This window comes from Arachis stenosperma, chromosome 2 (genome assembly GCF_014773155.1).
Source record: "Arachis stenosperma cultivar V10309 chromosome 2, arast.V10309.gnm1.PFL2, whole genome shotgun sequence".
Classification (NCBI taxonomy): Eukaryota; Viridiplantae; Streptophyta; class Magnoliopsida; order Fabales; family Fabaceae; genus Arachis; species Arachis stenosperma.
In genome coordinates, this window is record NC_080378.1 from 25,150,246 (window position 1) to 25,169,321 (window position 19,076).

Genomic DNA, 19,076 nt, shown 5'->3' on the forward strand with positions numbered 1-19,076 from the left:
CCCATGGTCATTACGGACCGGGTGGGAACCGGCCTCGTCAAACGGATTCTTATAGATACAGGAGCAGACTCGAACATTATGTTTCGCAACGTCTTCGACGCGTTAGGGCTACGAGACGCCGACCTGACGACTCACCAGCACGGTATCGTGGGGCTAGGCGATCACTTCATCAAGCCAGATAGGATAATCTCCCTGCCGATTTCCCTGGGAGGAGAACAGGGACGGAGATTGGTTTTGGCCGAGTTCGTAGTTCTGCGAGACTCCACGGCCTACAACATCATCTTAGGAAGGAAGACCATCAACGAGGTCGGCGCGGTGATCAGCACAAAACTACTAGTGATGAAGTTCGTCACGGACAACGGATCTGTAGGGTCCATAAAAGGAGAGTTGGAAACGGCGGTCGCTTGCGACAATGCCAGTCTCTCCCTGAGGAGAAAGTCCAAAGAAGCATCGGGAGTGTTCCTCGCCGACCTAGACGCCCGGGTCGATGACAACCTTAGGCCTGAACCAGAGGGGGACTTGGAGAAGTTCAGGATTGGGGACACAGAGGAAAAGTTCACGTTCATAAATAGAAACCTCCCGCATGAATTGAAAGAGCCTTTGGTAGAGATGATCAGGGCCAACGGCGACCTGTTCGCCTGGACGCCAACCGACATGCCAGGCATAGACCCTCATCTTATGTCACACCACCTGGCCGTCAAGCCTAAAGCCTGACTAGTGGCTCAGAGGAGAAGGAAAATTTCACAAGAAAGAGCAGAGGAGGTGGCCAGGCAAACGGCCAGCCTCCTAGAAGCAGGTTTTATCCGAGAGCTAGACTACTCGACCTGACTGTCAAATGTAGTCCTAGTAAAAAAGCACAACGGGAGATGGAGAATGTGCGTGGATTACTCTGATCTTAACAAAGCGTGTCCCAAGGACAGCTACCCCTTCCCAACATTGATGCGCTCATCGACGCAGCGGCAGGATACCAGTATCTTAGCTTTATGGACACCTATTCCGGCTACAATCAAATACCGATGCACCGGCCTGACGAGGACAAAATAGCATTCATAACACCAAAAGGAATCTACTATTACAAGGTGATGCCTTTTGGCTTGAAAAACACAGGAGCCACATACCAGAGATTGATGAATAAGATATTCAGCGATCTCATAGGCAAGACGGTGGAGGTCTATGTAGACGACATTCTTACAAAGACCACCCAACCAGATGACCTCCTGGGAGACCTGAGGAATGTATTCACGTCCCTTCGACAAAATGGCATGAGGCTCAACCTTCTCAAATTCGCCTTTGCCATGGAGGCCAGGAAATTCTTGGGATTTATGATCACCCAAAGGGGGGTAGAAGCCAACCCCAAAAAATGTCAAGCAATACTACAAATGAAGAGTCCAGGCTGCATCAAAGACGTCCAGAGACTAACAGAACGGCTCACTGCGCTGTCTCGCTTTCTCGGAGCATTGGCGGCAAAAGCCCTACCCTTTTTCAATCTGATGAGAACAGGAATAGCGTTCGAGTGGACCCCTGTATGTGAGGAGGCATTCAAACACTTCAAGGAGATCCTAGCACCACCCCCCGTACTCAGAAAGCCCAAAGTTAGGGAACCACTTTACCTATACTTGGCCATAGTAGAAGGGGCACTCACAGCAGTCTTAGTGCGGGAGGAAGGAAAGACCCGACAGCCAATTTACTTCGTGAGTAGGGCGTTACAGGGAGCAGAAGCAAGGTACAACAAATTGAAAAGACTGGCGCTGGCGCTCTTGACCTCTTCCCGCAGACTAAAGCAATACTTCCAAGGCCACCAGATCGTCGTGAGAACGGACCAAGGAATCCGTTAGGTTCTCCAAAAGCCCGATTTAGCAGGAAGAATGATGAGTTGGGCCATTGAACTCTCCCAGTACGACCTACGGTATGAGCCCCGGCACGCAATCAAGGCACAAGCGATGGTCGACTTCTTGGTAGAAGTAACAGGGGACTCCACCGAGGAAACGGGCACACGGTGGAGGCTCTACGTAGACGGAGCCTCCAACCAAAAGTCCGGGGGAGCTGGAGTTATCTTGGAAAGCCCTACCGGAGTCGTATACGAGCAATCGATCAAATTTGAGTTCCCGGTATTAAACAACCAAGCAGAATACGAGGCCCTCCTGGGAGGCCTGACCCTGGCCCGTGAAGTCGAGGCGACGAAGCTCGAGGTGTGCAGCGACTCGCAGGTCGTCACCTCGCAAGTAAATGGGAGCTACCAAGCCAGAGACTCGCTGTTGCAAAAGTACCTGGAAAAAGTCAGAGAATTAAGTAAACAGTTCGAAGAGGTCGCGATCCAGCACGTACCAAGGGAACGGAACACACGAGCGGATCTCCTATCCAAGTTAGCAAGTACAAAACGAGGAGTAGGCAACCGATCTCTCATCCAAGGCATGTTAAAGGAACCAGCAGTTACCCTCCATCTGATAAAGGCAAACCCCTCCTGGTTAGATCCAATCATTGAGTTCATCAAAAGCGGAAGACTCCCTGACGACGAGAAAGCAGCTAAAGCATTGAGAAGGGAGGCAGCCAAGTACACAACCGTACAGGGACAACTGTTCAAAAAAGGACTCAGCCAGCCCTTGTTGAAGTGCCTATATCCTGAGCAAACCATTTACGTACTCAGGGAGGTCCATGAAGGGTGCTGCGGCCACTATATCGGGGGCAAAGCCCTAGCAAGGAAGCTCATCCGAGCGGGATACTACTGGCCATCAATGATGAAAGACTCCAAGGAGTTTGTGAAGAAGTGCACCAAGTGTCAAGAGAACGCCAACTTTCACAGAGCACCAGCTTCTGAGCTAAGCCTACTCACGACCTCCTGACCTTTCGCCCAGTGGGGAGTTGACATCCTCGGTCCTTTCCTGGTAGGCCCAGGACAAGTTAAATACCTCATAGTCGCCATCGACTACTACACAAAGTGGATAGAGGCCGAAGCACTAGCCAGAATATCCTCAAGCCAATTGTAGGAAGTTCATGTGGAGGCAGGTGATAACTCGATTTGGCATCCCAGAAGTCGTTGTCTCGGACAACGGGACGCAATTCACCGACAAGAAGTTCGTAGAATTTCTCAATGGCCTGGGTATAAAGCGGAAGTTCTCTTTAGTAGAGCACCCCCAAACAAATGGACAGGTCGAATCCGCAAATAAGGTGATCTTACAGGGCCTCAAAAAGCGACTGGGCGACAAGAAAGGTGCATGGGCCGATGAGCTCGCTTCAATCCTTTGGTCCTATCGTACAACCGAGTAGTCCACCACTGGAGAAACCCCTTTCTGCCTGACATACGGAGTAGACGCAATGATACCATGGAAATCGGCGAACCAAGCCCGCGACTACTTCTAAAAGGGGTAGAAGAAGCAGTGGAGAAAGACCCGATAGATGAGGCAAGAGAGATGGCGCATTTGACAGAAGTAGTGCTAAAGCAAAGAATAGCCCTGCGTTATAACGCCAAAGTGCTCAAGAGGGAGTTCAAAAAAGATGACCTGGTCTTGCAACGCAACGACATAGGGCTTACGACTCAAGGGGAAGGAAAGCTCGCGGCGAATTGGGAAGGACCTTACAGGGTCAAAGAGGTGCTAGGCAAAGGCACATACAAGTTGGAAAAACTCGACGGTAGGGAGATACCGAGAACTTGGAATATAGGTAACTTAAAAAGGTTTTATTCCTAGCCTGAGCACGCCGACTTGGCAGCTCGGTGACTTTAGTCATTCACTATTATTTAAACACTTATCATGACTATATCTGTTTAAATGCCGATTAATGTTTACTTAACAAATCTATTCTTCTATTTTCGCGCATTCACTGTTATGCACCTTACGACAACACGTCCCTCATAACGAACAATAAGCGGGACAACAACACGGCACCCCGTGATTGATCACCCCGGGAGCCAACCAAGTTAGAAAGCCATAACGGCCCCAATAATAATAAAGGCACAACGCGGCCTCGCCAAAGATACCAATATAACGGTAAAACGAATAAACGAGCAATGAGCAAACAGAAGCAACATACTAGATAAACGGAAAATATATCCACAAACCGATCAAACGGCCAATAAGTATGACAGTTTCAAAAGTACTACAACAAACCCACAAAAAATACAAGGTACAAGAGATCACTTCCTCGGCATGTCGACAACCTTGCCGTCCTTAATCGTCTTGAAAACGCCGATTGCCGATGTGTCAAAATCCGGAGCAACAATCTTTATCTGAGTCTTGAGAGCCTCTTTGGTCATGAAGATCGCACTCTTTCCCTGCTCTCTAACCTCCTTATGCTTCTTCCTGAATTCCTCAGCCTTATCTCAAGCAGTCTTAACCGCCGCAACAGCCGTATCCCGTTCCTTCTCCAAGGCGACCACTCGACCTTGCGCTGCACTCAGCTGGCTCTCCGGAGTCATCTCCTGCTCAGTCAAACGAGACACGGAGGCATCATTAACCTTCAACTTCTCCCCAGCAGTCGCGACCTTCTCTTCGGCAGTCTTAAGCTTCTCCTTCGCCTCGGACAGCTACCCTTGGAGTGTTTCAACTTGAACTTTGAATTTATTATTGGCTGTGACGGCGGATTCGAGTTTCCGGTGTAGCGACACCATACCCGACAATTCGAACTCAGCCTTCCGGGCTATGGCCGCGCCACGAAGGAGAGTGCGATACATCCATCATGCTTGCTACGACAGATCGGTACCATGGAAATGTTCCTCCGTGCCCAGAAGCAATTGGGAGTCTATAAACGTCCCGGCATCGAAGTTCCTTTCCATCATGGTAAGGACCCCCTCAGGACTAGAGTGCGACCTTTGCCTCTTAGGTGTCGGAATGACCCTCAACTCCTCATCCTCAGCCTGTTGAGCGGAAGACGAGTGCCCAGTGCCAGCCACTTCCTCGAGAACAGGAGAATCACGCGTCGCACTGACAAGCTTATCCGACATGACAACGTCAGGAGGTGTGGGCGCCGCTTGCTCCCCCTCGTTCCCGGGAGGCCCCACTGTTTGCTCCTCGGCCTTCTCCCCAACATCTTCCTCCAAAAAAGTCTTGTACAAGTTCTCAAGACCGATCACTTCGGCGGACATCCCCACTGCAAATAAGAAATGAACAAGTTAGTCAGTAATCAGCACACTAAGAGACAACAAGCAACCATGCAAAAAAAAAAAAACAACGCGACGTAGACGACTCACAAATATAATCCCGGGCGACCTCCCGAATACCCATGAGAAGGTGGGGATTCACATGGTTTCTCCCGAAAACAGCCCACAATACGTCGGCTATTTTTTGGTCTGCAGCCGACATCCCCTTGTAAGTAACTTTGATAAAAGTATTGGATCCCGTCCCGAAACTCCAATAGGTCGGGATGAGGCGTTCTCCCTCCAACGATAACCAAAAAGGATGACGACCCTTAACCGGTCGAACCTTAAGATACTTGTCCTTGAACCCATGGTAAGAGTCCTCGAACAAGCCGAATATCCTCTGCCCCTGGGCAGATCGGAAGGACATAAACCCCTTCCTCGTATTCCCTTCCTTGGAAGGGTTCGTAAGGTTCAAGAAGAAAAAGAAGACGTCAACGGACACCGGCAGCTCCAAATGCTCGCATACCATCTCGAAACAGCGGATTGACGCCTAACTGTTCAGATGCAGCTGCGACGGCGCCATGGAAATCCGACTAAGAAGCCCCATTTGAAAGGCAGTGAAGGGGATGCGAACCCCCACCTGGGTGAACATGGCTTTGTAGAACCAAATCCAGTCGGCAACCTGGGGAGCATGGAAGTTGAGCTCGTATAACTGCTCATGAGGAGCAGGAACGTAGACGTCATAATTGGCCTCCCGTCAGTACCCCTACATAGGTACTCGGCCTGACGAAACTCGGTGAGCTCCTCCTCGCCCATCTGGTTTGGGGAATCCCTAAGGTCGGAAACCACCCAAGCATACGGGTCATAACCCGCGTCGGAGGTAGAAGCCCGGGCAACAACACGAGACATACCTACAGTGGGGGCACCATTCGATTAGTTTATGAGGTCGGGAGCCCGAAAAAACCCAGAAACTACACTTCACCTATCCTACAACTCAAACTAAGCATGCCTGAAGTCAAAACCAAACAAAGCCTATTCCGGAATGGTAACCCCCCTAACGCACCTACTTGACATTAAAAAGGTATCTATCTTACAAAAACCAAACAACAAGCAGCAAGCACATACAACAAACATGCAAGAAAGCATTGAAGCAGAAGAGAGAAGGGATCGATGATTACCTGGATCGATTGCGAAAACTTGGAAAAGAAAGGGACGCACAAGAATGCTGGAAAAAGTCTTTGGATAATAAAGAATGCAGAAGGAGGAAATTGGAGAAGCAAGAGTGGGAAAGGAAAACCAATGCAAAACTGTTTACAACTGCCGTAAAGGGAGCGCGAAAGGCCTAGGGGCAAAATGGTCTTTGCGTACAGGGTTTTCCAACCCATTATGAGCATTTAATGCTCTGCGCGAGGAACGAGGCGACGAATGATCGTCCCAACAACGAACAGACACGCACACAAGAGGCGCGTCCCCTCCATGGACGACCGACCTGGCAACAACGAATGAGGAGATAACACGCCACCAACAGCCTGCGCGGCTATTGCCGGCGCGTTGGGGGCACTGTTACGGTTTGGCCCAAGCCACTCGCGGGTCAATCCGACCCACAGATGACCCGACCCGAACGGTCAGGCACATACGGCTCACTTCGTGACCCGGACACGTGTCCTTGACAGCTCTCTGCTACAGCTGTGCGAGGAAGCTTCGAGGAAGGTGGGCTTGTCTTTGCAGGGCCCACCTCTGACATGGTATAAATAGGGAGGGACCTATCCCTCCCCTAAGGTACGTCACACACTATCTTACCCTCTTTTTCGCCTGCACATTCGACTGACTTAAGCGTCGGAGTGTCATTGCAGGTGACACCCCCTCCTTGTCGAGAGTTCGGAACATCGGTTTCCCCGTCTCGCCCTCGCGACCCATCTCCAGATCAAGCCCCAGCTATCCACGCTAGGACTACTTCGAACCGTTCGATACCTGACTTACCGAACAGGAGCTCATATTCTATTTTTGCATGTATCTTGGGTACTAGACCTCATTTAACTCTTCTCACGCTGATTAGAGTCTCAGTACCCGAGATGTGTTTAATTTTTGGAATATGTGGCCAATTGTACTTTATGTATTTTCGTAAATTTTATATTTATTTAATTTAAATATAAAAAAATCCGATATTTGTTCCAACAAAAAATTTTAAAACTCAACTTTTTTTCGACTTCTTAGATGAGTATGGAAAGATTATGCCATTTAAATTATAACTTATTCGCAAAACTCAACTTCTATTGCAACAAATAAAATAGATAATATTACAAAATTTTTTTATTTAAAACATCATTTATATTCTTTATTTATATTTTTTTATTAATTATAAAAACCAACTTCATTAATAATAATATTATTATACCTAAATGACATATCAACTAAGAGATTAAGAAAAAAAATAAACGAATTCAAGACATTTATAAATGAAAAATATATATACAAAAATAAATTAAAAAACAAAAAAAATACATATGGTTGAACCTTGGACTCTGTCTAAGATTGCACCTCTTCTTTTCACTAAGCCAAGCATGCACTTTAATATATTATAGATTAATAATAATATATATTATAGGTCAAATTCATACGTGTAAATGAGATTTTATTAAAATAATTTAACGTCATGTTTATTCATGTAATTTAATTTATGTTTACTTTTCTTTTAAAGTTTTAATTATTTCTTATTTTTTATCAACGATTTATTTTATTTCAATTTTTTATTTTTTCAGCTATTTTTATTCTTTCTTTAGAAAATTACTTCAAACTTTATCTATATGTTACTTTCTACCAATTTTTTTCAGATTAGACCACTAAAGTAAGAGCTAATAATTTATATTAATTATATATATCATATTAAAGCAATGAAAGTTATATATAATTTATTTAAATGAAAGTTATATGTAACTTATTTAGTTTAAATAATATGAAGTATTAAACACCAAAAATATTTATATTATTTTTTATTTTTTAATAAATATTATATTATAATTTTATATATTTATATAATTATTGTTGAGTACTTGAGTTAAACGGTTTGATTACTAATCTACCAGTTGAACTATTAACCTAGTGACCCAATAATTTCATCGAGTTAATTATCAGTTCGATTTTAATAATTATGACAAGAACATATGACAAGAATAAAAAAAATAACTCCAACAACAACCAAAAATAAAAAAAGAAAATAAACACTATATAAAAAAACTTCGTCCATTGATTAAAATAAATACGAAAATAAAAATAACAATTGAATATGTAGTTTTGTATAATTTTAATATCAAAATTTTTGTATTACAAAATATTTTAAACAAAAAATACATCAAATTTTAATATTAGTTTATATATATTTTAATTAATTTTTAAATAACATAATACTTATTAAAATATACTTTATACTATCGTTAATTTACTACCGCGTATCACACAGAGCTCAATCTAGTTACATTAAACCCTAAGACTTGACTAAATGACACACACATAACTTTTCTAAAAAAAACAAACAAAAACTACAATGCTTGTTGTCGTTTTGTCATTGTTCTTCATTTGTGGTTGAAGGAGCAAATTTTATTGGTGTAGTTGCTTCTGCCACGCACAAAGGTAAGTGAGTTTTTTATGTAAGCTTGGTTGATGTAATTGTTTTGCATTTATGGGGTTACGAGAATGAAGGAATGTCATCATTATTGTTGCATGTTTTGTGGGTAAAAATTGGTTTTGTGAGGCTACGGTTAAAATAATATTGTTTAGAATTTATATTTTTGTGGAAGGTTTGGTAATGTGGGTTATTAGTGTGTTTGAGAAAAAAAATTCTATTAAAAATTGTGGGCTAGTATACTCAACATCATACTTTTAAAATTTTTTAGATGGATGATGTGTATGTTCTTTCTGTATTCTATCACAGGGACAACTTTGCTAGAACATCTAGTGGTGAGTTAGTGCATCTACATGGTTAAATCGAGAAGTTTTTAAAAATCAATTTGAATTTTGTTAATTTTAAGAATTTGATCACTTTGAATGGGAGTTTTGAAGCAACGATTTGAGTTGTCTTCATGTAATTTTAAGGTCACGAATTTAAACCATGGAAACAGTCACTAATGTAATTATTAGGTTAGGATTGCATACATTACATTCTTTGCGGTCATTTTTTAGATTCTATGTTAACACATGATGCTTATGATGCTTATGCACCTTGTTCAAAAGATTAGGTTATCAATCATATAAGAAAATTTACTCGTATGATCTAATTAGCAGTGATATTGAGTTTAGACTGCATATTTTGAAAGGAGATGAAGGGATTAACTAAATATAAAAAAATAAGATGAAGAATGTAGACACTAATGAATTCTACATATATTTTGATAATTATGTTGATTATCCTAAACTAGTAAAGGGTGCTGAAAAAGAAGTCCTTCAATAAGAAAATGTAATAGAAGATGTTGATCTAGTTGAGGTTGAGGACTTATGTGACAATTCTGACTCATCCACTAATGATGGATACGAGAGTGTAAATGATGAATTGTATAATTATTAGTAGATGAGTAAACCTCCTTTCCTTTGTTATGAAAGTGACAGTAATAAGGAAGTTCACAATGACAAAGAAGATAATAGTGACAAAAGAAAAAGAGCTAACAAAGAGAAGAGGAAACAAGTGTCTCTAGGATCTAAGAAAAAAAAAAGCGAGTCAAAGAAAAAGACAAAATAAAAGCATAGGAAGAAGGGAGGTTTTGTTTTCTGGTCAAATAGATTGGATAATCCTCAATCCTATACATTACAAACTCACCTACACCACACACAATATTTAAGGGTTCTATACATTACTTGGCCTAGCCAAGTCCTAAACCCGAAGCATGAGAAGATGATTGAGTCAAGAAAGACGGGAACAAGTGGACAAGGTTCTTTAAGGAATATTGGACCTACTGATTAGCCTACAAATTTGTGCCTGATGTAGAGCCTAATATAAGATCAACCATTGGGCTCTATGTGAGTGAGGTAGATTCAGATGGTAATGACATTGATCATGAATACCAATTTGAAGAACTACATAATCCTCTCTCATCCAAGAATAAAAGCATTTGACACCATTGACTTGAGTTTGATGAAGAATATGAATTTAGAGGGGGAATATTTGGGTCAGTTACTAGTTTTACCATAATTGAGAGCAACAAATAACCTCAGAACAACAAGGTAGACTCCATTTAGGCTTTCACAACAAACTCCATTAATGGAAGTCTAATTCAAACTTCATATTAGACCCAACATCTTATCATTAGGTCCACTGGCCCAATCAATTCTTTCTTCATTTTTTACAATAACTCAATCTCAAATTGTTCCACCTGTAACAATCCAAGTCACTACAAGGTCGAGTAAAAAAAACAATTAAGAAGACCTTGGTAGTAGCTAGCAATGGTAGCACTAGGCTATTTAAGTTTATTTCTAACTTTAGATCAGATCCAGCGATCCAAAAAAGTAATCAAATGTAACAAATTTGTTATTTTGAAAATAGATTTATGTTTGTAGTAGTTATTGGTAAACTTGAATTGAGGGATTTTTTTATTTTAATAAATAAAATAAATATGATAATTATCGTAATAAATAATTTAAAAAATATTTACCGATTTAAATTTTTAAGTCTTATCTCGTTCACACTGTAAACGAGATGACATTGCACGTATCTCGTTTACAGTGTAAACAAGATAAGGACTGTCCGTGCCTATAAGTAGAATCCGTTTACAGCTTCATTCCGGACCCCAATTTGACTTTGTCAACCTCTTTCTCTCTTCTTTTGACCATTTCTTACCATATTTTAGACTAATACGGTGATGACGTGCCAGGTGGGGAACGATGGAGACATCAACAGGCTAAACGAGATATCACATTACGTCGGGACGACCGAATTCAAGGTTAGTTGTGTTTTGTATGTTTAATCTAATTATGTGGCCATTGTTTGGGTAGTCCTGAAGAGACAGAATGTAGTTAAATGGTTTAGGGATAGGTCTGTAGGAGGAATTTAGAACTCTATTTGCTTGTGCAAGATTGTTATGACATAATTATTAGTTTGAAACTCTGTTTTACTTGTGCTAGGTTGTTAGTATTTATAACGTTCTAGTTAGGGTTTAGTTAATATGGAATATGTAATTTAGAGACATGTGTAGGCAAGAAACATCGAAGCATGTGCTTAAGTAGGGTTTAGTTAATATGCAATGTGTTGTGTATCACGTTAAGCTGATCTAATTACTAAACAAAAAAACTAGTATCTGGCTGAATTTTTTTTTAAGCATGAATTTTTTTTATTCTTCAGAGGCCTCGTCTTCTACTACCTCGGCGAGTGAGTCATACCCTTCCTCCACCTAACGTCATCGCCCCGTATTCGGCTGAGGCCGGATTTGGTGACATGGTTCCCCTCAGGGACTTCACTTTTGACAATTCTCATGTCCACGCGTGACCTACACGCACGTGTGACATGAGGTTTACACCCACGCGTACGCATGACAAAGAGACGCCGCGCGCGAGCTGCAGTTTTACATCTCCACGCGCACGCGTGAGTCACGCGTACATGTGGACCCTATTTAAGCAAAATGCCTTTTAACATTTTAAACTGTATTTCAAACCTCTATTTTCATTCCTTTAGTCGTGAATAGTAGTATTACACCTGATAATCAGATGAAGTTAGGGAATGGGGATGACTTGGAGATAGAGTAAAACTGAGAAGTGATGAATTGATTATGAAATGTTATGGACGATCATTTATGATACTTGACTTGATAATCAAATGAATGATTATGTATAAAACTTGGCTTGAATGATTTAATGATCTGATATACAAGGTTCCTTGGATAAAGTGTCGTGACTTGCCACCACGTGTACCAGGTTGAAAACTCGATACTCTATTGACCATACGACGTAAGGGTGACCGGACACTATAAATTTTCGGGAATGTAACCCCCATTGAGCAATATTGATTATTTGAGAAAAAGCTATGCATATACTCTTGGGGATGCACGTCGAGGGACAGTCTAAGGTTTTCAGACTTGTCGGGTTGGCTGGATAACTGACAGATGAGCCTCATCAACCATAGGACAGGCATGCATCATATGCATATTACTTGAATTGCTTGTTTGTGCATTAACTGGGTGTGTCTAAGTGTACTTGCCATACTATATGTATATTTGTTATCTGCAGTATAACCTTCTGTGTTTGCATTTTCTGTTTATCTGTATGTGAAATGCTGACAGAGATGGAGGGATGGAGGAATTACAATATGGAACTTAGATTTAAGGTTAAGTTAAGTTAGGTTTAGATACTCTTAGAAAACCACCTTTTATGGCTTCTGTTTAATACTTTAAGCTCTGTAATCTGAGTGTCGGCGTTCTAGGACTGCCTCTTGCATTCTGGTGCACGAAATTGTGATCACTACTTTTCACAACTCAAATAATCCCTAGTAATGGCTCCAAAGATTTGGTGCTCAATACCATGGCATAAACACAACTTCGCACAACTAACCAGCAAGTGCACTGGGTCGTCCAAGTAATAAACCTTACGCGAGTAAGGGTCGATCCCACGGAGATTGTTGGTATGAAGCAAGCTATGGTCACCTTGTAAATCTTAGTCAGGCAGACTCAAATGGTTATAGATGAAATATGAATAAAAGATAAAGATAGAGATACTTATGCAATTCATTGGTAAGAACTTCAGATAAGCGAATGGAGATGCTTTGTCCCTTCCGTCTCTCTGCTTTCCTACTGTCTTCATCCAATCCTTCTTACTCCTTTCCATGGCAAGCTTATGCAAGGGTTTCACCGTTGTCAGTGGCTACCTCCCATCCTCTCAGTGGAAATGTTCAACGCACCCTGTCACGGCACGGCTATCCAGCTGTCGGTTCTCGATCATGTCGGAATAGAATCCAGTGATTCTTTTGCGTCTGTCACTAACGCCCCACAATCGCGAGTTTGAAGCACGTCACAGTCATTCAATCATTGAATCCTACTCAGAATACCACAGACAAGGTTAGACCTTCCGAATTCTCTTGAATGCCGTCATCAGTTCTAGCATATACCACAAAGACTCTGATCTCACGGAATGGCTGGCTCGGTTGTCAGGCGAGCGCTCGGTTGTCAGGCGATCAACCATGCATCGTGTATCAGGAATCCAAGAGATATTCACCCAATCTAAGGTAGAACGGAGGTGGTTGTCAGTCACACGTTCATAGGTGAGAATGATGATGAGTGTCACGGATCATCACATTCATCAAGTTGAAGAACAAGTGATATCTTGGAACAAGAACAAGCGGAATTGAATAGAAGAATAATAGTAATTGCATTAATACTCGAGGTACAGCAGAGCTCCACACCTTAATCTATGGTGTGTAGAAACTCCACCGTTGAAAATACATAAGAACAAGGTCTAGGCATGGCCGTGAGGCCAGCCTCCAGTAATCTAAGAACAGGACGTCCAAAGATGATCTAGAGATCTCAAGTGATCAAAAGATGAAAATACAATAGTAAAAGGTCCTATTTATAGGGAACTAGTAGCTTAAGAATTACAAAGATGAGTAAAAGACATAAAAATCCACTTCCGGGCCCACTTGGTGTGTGCTTGGGCTGAGAATTGAAGCATTTTTGTGTAGAGACTTTTCTTGGAGTTAAACGCCAGCTTTTGTGCCAGTTTGGGCGTTTAACTCCCACTTTGGTGCCAGTTCCGGCGTTTAACGCTGGGAATTCTGAAGGTGACTTTGAATGCCGGTTTGGGCCATCAAATCTTGGACAAAGTATGAACTATCATATATTTCTGGAAAGCCCAGGATGTCTACTTTCCAACGCCGTTGAGAGCGCGCCAATTGGGTTTCTGTAGCTCCAGAAAATCCACTTCGAGTGCAGGGAGGTCAGAATCCAACAGCATCTGCAGTCCTTTTCAGTCTCTGAATCAGATTTTTGCTCAGGTCCCTCAATTTCAGCCAGAAAATACCTGAAATCACAGAAAAACACACAAACTCATAGTAAAGTCCAGAAAAGTGAATTTTAACTAAAAAATAATAAAAATATACTAAAAACTAACTAAATCCTACTAAAAACATACTAAAAACAATGCCAAAAAGCGTATAAATTATCCGCTCATCACAACACCAAACTTAAATTGTTGCTTGTCCTCAAGCAACTGAAAATCAAATAAGATAAAAAGAAGAGAATATGCAATGAACTCCAAAAACATCTATGAAGATCAGTATCAATTAGATGAGCGGGGCTTTTAGCTTTTTGCCTCTGAACAGTTTTGGCATCTCACTCTATCCTTTGAAATTCAGAATGATTGGCTTCTTTAGGAACTCAGAATCCAGATAATGTTATTGATTCTCCTAGTTAGGTATGATGATTCTTGAACACAGCTACTTTACGAGTCTTGGCCGTGGCCCAAAGCACTCTGTCTTCCAGTATTACCACCGGATACATACATGCCACAGACACATAATTGGGTGAACCTTTTCAGATTGTGACTCAGCTTTGCTAGAGTCCCCAATTAGAGGTGTCCAGCTTTGGATCACGACTTTAACCGCTCAGTCTCAAGTTTTAACTTGACACCTTCACGCCACAAGCACATGGTTAGGGACAACTTGGTTTAGCCGCTTAGGCCAGGATGTTATTCCTGTAGGCCCTCCTATCCACTGATGCTCAAAGCCTTGGATCCTTTTTATTACCCTTGCCTTTTGGTTTAAAGGGCTGTTGGCTTCTTCTGCTTGCTCTTTCTTTTTTTTTTTCGTTTTTCTCCCCTTTTTTTTGTATTCACTGCTTTTTCTTGCTTCAAGAATCATTTTTATGATTTTTCAGATCCTCAGTAACATGTCTCCTTTTTCATCATTCTTTCAAGAGCCAAAAATTTTAACATTCATGAACCACAAATTCAAAAGACATATGCACTGTTTAAGCATACATTCAGAAGACAAAAGTATTGCCACCACATCAAAATAATTAATCTGTTATAAAATCTGAAGTTCATGCAATTCTTCTCTTTTACAATTAAGAACATTTTTCATTTTAAGAAAGGTGATGGATTCATAGGACATTCATAACTTTAAGGCATAGACACTAAGATACTAATGATCATAAGACACAAACATGGATAAACATAAGAATGAAAATTCGAAAAACAAGAAAATAAAGAACAAGGAGATTAAAGAACGGGTCCACCTTAGTGATGGCGGCTTGTTCTTCCTCTTGAAGGTCTTATGGAGTGCTTGAGCTCCTCAATGTCTCTTCCTTGTCTTTGTTGCTCCTCTCTCATGATTCTTTGATCTTCTCTAATTTCATGAAGGAGGATGGAATGTTCTTGGTGCTCCACCCTTAGTTGTCCCATGTTGGAACTCAGTTCTCCTAGGGAGGTGTTGATTTGCTCCCAATAGTTTTGTGGAGGAAAGTGCATCCCTTGAGGCATCTCAGGGATTTCATGATGAGAGGGGTCTCTTGTTTGCTCCATCCTTTTCTTAGTGATGGGCTTGTCCTCATCAATGAGGATGTCTCCTTCTATGTCAACTCCTACTGAATAACAGAGGTGACAAATGAGATGAGGAAAGGCTAGCCTTGCCAAGGTAGAGGACTTGTCCGCCACCTTATAGAGTTCTTGGGCTATAACCTCATGAACTTCCACTTCCTCTCCAATCATGATGCTATGAATCATGATGGCTCGGTCTATAGTAACTTCGGACCGGTTGCTACTGGGAATGATTGAGCGTTGGATAAACTCCAACCATCCCCTAGCCACGGGCTTGAGGTCGTGCCTTCTTAATTGAACCGGCTTCCCTCTTGAATCTCTCTTCCAATGGGCGCCCTCTTCACAAATGTCAGTGAGGACTTGGTCCAACCTTTGATCAAAGTTGACCCTTCTTGTGTAAAGATGTTCATCTCCTTGCATCATGGGCAAGTTGAATGCCAACCTCACATTGTCCGAACTAAAATCTAAGTATTTCCCCCGAACCATTGTAAGCCAATTCTTTGGGTCCGGGTTCACACTTTGATCATGGTTCTTGGTGATCCATGCATTGGCATAGAACTCTTGAACCATTAAGATTCTGACTTGTTGAATGGGGTTGGTGAGAACTTCCCAACCTCTTCTTCGGATCTCATGTCGGATCTCCGGATATTCACTCTTTTTTGAGTTTGAAAGGGACCTCGGGGATCACCTTCTTCAAGGCCACAACTTCATAGAAGTGGTCTTGATGCACCCTTGAGATGAATCTCTCCATCTCCCATGACTCGGAGGTGGAAGCTTTTGCCTTCCCTTTCCTCTTTCTAGAGGTTTCTCCAGCCTTAGATGCCATAAATGGTTATGGAAAAATAAAAAGCAATGCTTTTACCACACCAAACTTAAAAGGTTTGCTCGTCCTCGAGCAAAAGAAGAAAGAATAGAGTAGAAGAAGAAGAAAATGGAGGAGATGGAGGAGGCTTATTTTTCGGCCAAAGGGGGAAGAAGTAGTGTTAAGGTGTGTGCAAATGAAGGAGTGAAGATGGGTTTATATAGGGGTGAGGGGAGGGGTAGGGTTCGGCCATTATGGGTGGGTTTGGGAGGGAAAGTGGTTTAAATTTGAATGGTGAGGTAGGTGGGGTTTTATGAAGGATGGATGTGAGTGGTGAAGAGAAAGATGGGATTGGATAGGTGAAGGGTTTTTTTGGGAAAGAGGTATTGAGGTGATTGGTGAATGGGTGAAGAAGAAAGAGGGTGGTGGGGTTGGTGGGGATCCTGTGGGGTCCACAGATCCTGAGGTGTCAAGGAAAAGTCATCCCTGCACCAAATGGCATGCAAAAATGCGTTTTGAGCCAATTCTGGCGTTAAACGCCGGGCTGGTGCCCATTTCTGGCGTTTAACACCAAGTGCTTGCCCTTTTCTGGCGTTTAACGCCAGTCTGGTGCCCCTTTCTGGCGTTAAACGCCCAGAATGGTGTCAGACTGGGCGTTAAACGCCCATCTGCTAGCCTTACTGGCGTTTAAACGCCAGTAGGTTCTTTTTCCAGGGTGTGCTATTTTTCTTCCTGTTTTTCATTTTGTTTTTGCTTTTTCAATTGATTTTGTGACTTCTTATGATCATCAACCTACAGAAAACATAAAATAACAAAGGAAAATAGATAAAATATAACATTGGGTTGCCTACCAACAAGCGCTTCTTTAATGTCAGTAGCTTGACAGAGGGCTCTCATGGAGCCTCACAGATACTTAGAGCAATGTTGGAACCTCCCAACACCAAACTTAGAGTTTGAATGTGGGGGTTCAACACCAAACTTAGAGTTTGGTTGTGGCCTCCCAACACCAAACTTAGAGTTTGACTGTGGGGGCTCTGTTTGACTCTGCTTTGAGAGAAGCTCTTCATGCTTCCTCTCCATGGTGACAGAGGGATATCCTTGAGCCTTAAACACAAAGGGTTCTTCATTCACTTGAATGATCAATTCACCTCTATCAACATCAATCACAGCCTTAGCTGTGGCTAGGAAGGGTCTGCCAAGGATGATGGATTCATCCATGTACTTCCCAGTCTCTAGGACTATGAAATCAGCAGGGATGTAATGGTCTTCAACTTTTACCAGAACATCCTCTACAAGTCCATAAGCTTGTTTCTTTGAATTGTCTGCCATCTCTAGTGAGATTCTTGCAGCTTGTACCTCAAAGATCCCTAGCTTCTCCATTACAGAGAGAGGCATGAGGTTTACACTTGACCCTAAGTCACACAGAGCCTTCTTGAAGGTCATGGTGCCTATGGTACAAGGTATTGAAAACTTCCCAGGATCCTGTCTCTTTTGAGGTAATTTCTGCCTAGACAAGCCATCCAGTTCTTTGGTGAGCAAAGGGGGTTCACCCTCCCAAGTCTCATTACCAAATAACTTGTCATTTAGCTTCATGATTGCTCCAAGGTATTTAGCAACTTGCTCTTCAGTGACATACTCATCCTCTTCAGAGGAAGAATACTCATCAGAGCTCATGAAAGGCAGAAGTAAGTCCAATGGAATCTCTATGGTCTCATTTTGAGCCTCAGATTCCCATGGTTCCTCATTGGGGAAATCAGTGGAGGCCAGTGGACGTCCCTTGAGGTCTTCCTCAGTGGCGTTCACTGCCTCTTCCTCCTCTCCAAATTCGGCCATGTTGATGGCCTTGCACTCTCCTTTTGGATTTTCTTCTGTATTGCTTGGAAGAGTACTAGGAGGGAGTTCAGTAACTTTCTTGCTCAGCTGTCCCACTTGTGCCTCCAAGTTTCTAATGGAGGACCTTGTTTCAGTCATGAAACTTTGAGTGGTTTTGATCAGATCAGAGACCATGGTTGCTAAGTCAGAGTGGCTCTGCTTAGAATTCTCTGTCTGTTGCTGAGAAGATGATGGAAAAGGCTTGCCATTGCTAAACCTGTTTCTTCCACCATTATTGTTGTTGAAACCTTGTTGAGGTCTCTGTTGATCCTTCCATGAGAAATTTGGATGATTTCTCCATGAAGAATTATAGGTGTTTCCATAAGGTTCTCCCATGTAATTCACCTCTTCCATTGAAGGGTTCTCAGGATCATAAGCTTCTTCTTCAGATGAAGCATCCTTAGTACTGCCAGGTGCATTTTGCATTCCAGACAGACTTTGAGAAATCAAATTGACTTGCTGAGTCAATATTTTGTTCTGAGCCAATATGGCATTCAGAGTATCAATCTCAAGAACTCCTTTCTTCTGACTTGTCCCATTGTTCACAGGATTCCTTTCAGAAGTGTACATGAATTGGTTATTTGCAACCATTTCAATTAGCTCTTGAGCTTCTGTAGGCATCTTCTTCAGATGAAGAGATCCTCCAGCAGAGCTATCCAAAGACATCTTGGATAGTTCAGACAGACCATCATAGAAAATACCTATGATGCTCCATTCAGAAAGCATGTCAGAAGGACATTTTCTGATCAATTGTTTGTATCTTTCCCAAGCTTCATAGAGGGATTCTCCATCCTTCTGTCTGAAGGTTTGGACTTCCACTCTAAGCTT

At 42.1% G+C, this 19,076-nt stretch overlaps 1 non-coding gene across 1 annotated transcript; it reads left to right on the forward strand.

The window, feature by feature from the left end:
• Positions 1–18,968: 18,968 nt before the first annotated feature.
• LOC130964818 (small nucleolar RNA R71) lies at positions 18,969–19,076 on the forward strand. Its single transcript, XR_009080889.1, has one exon. It is a non-coding gene; the product is annotated as a small nucleolar RNA R71 (small nucleolar RNA).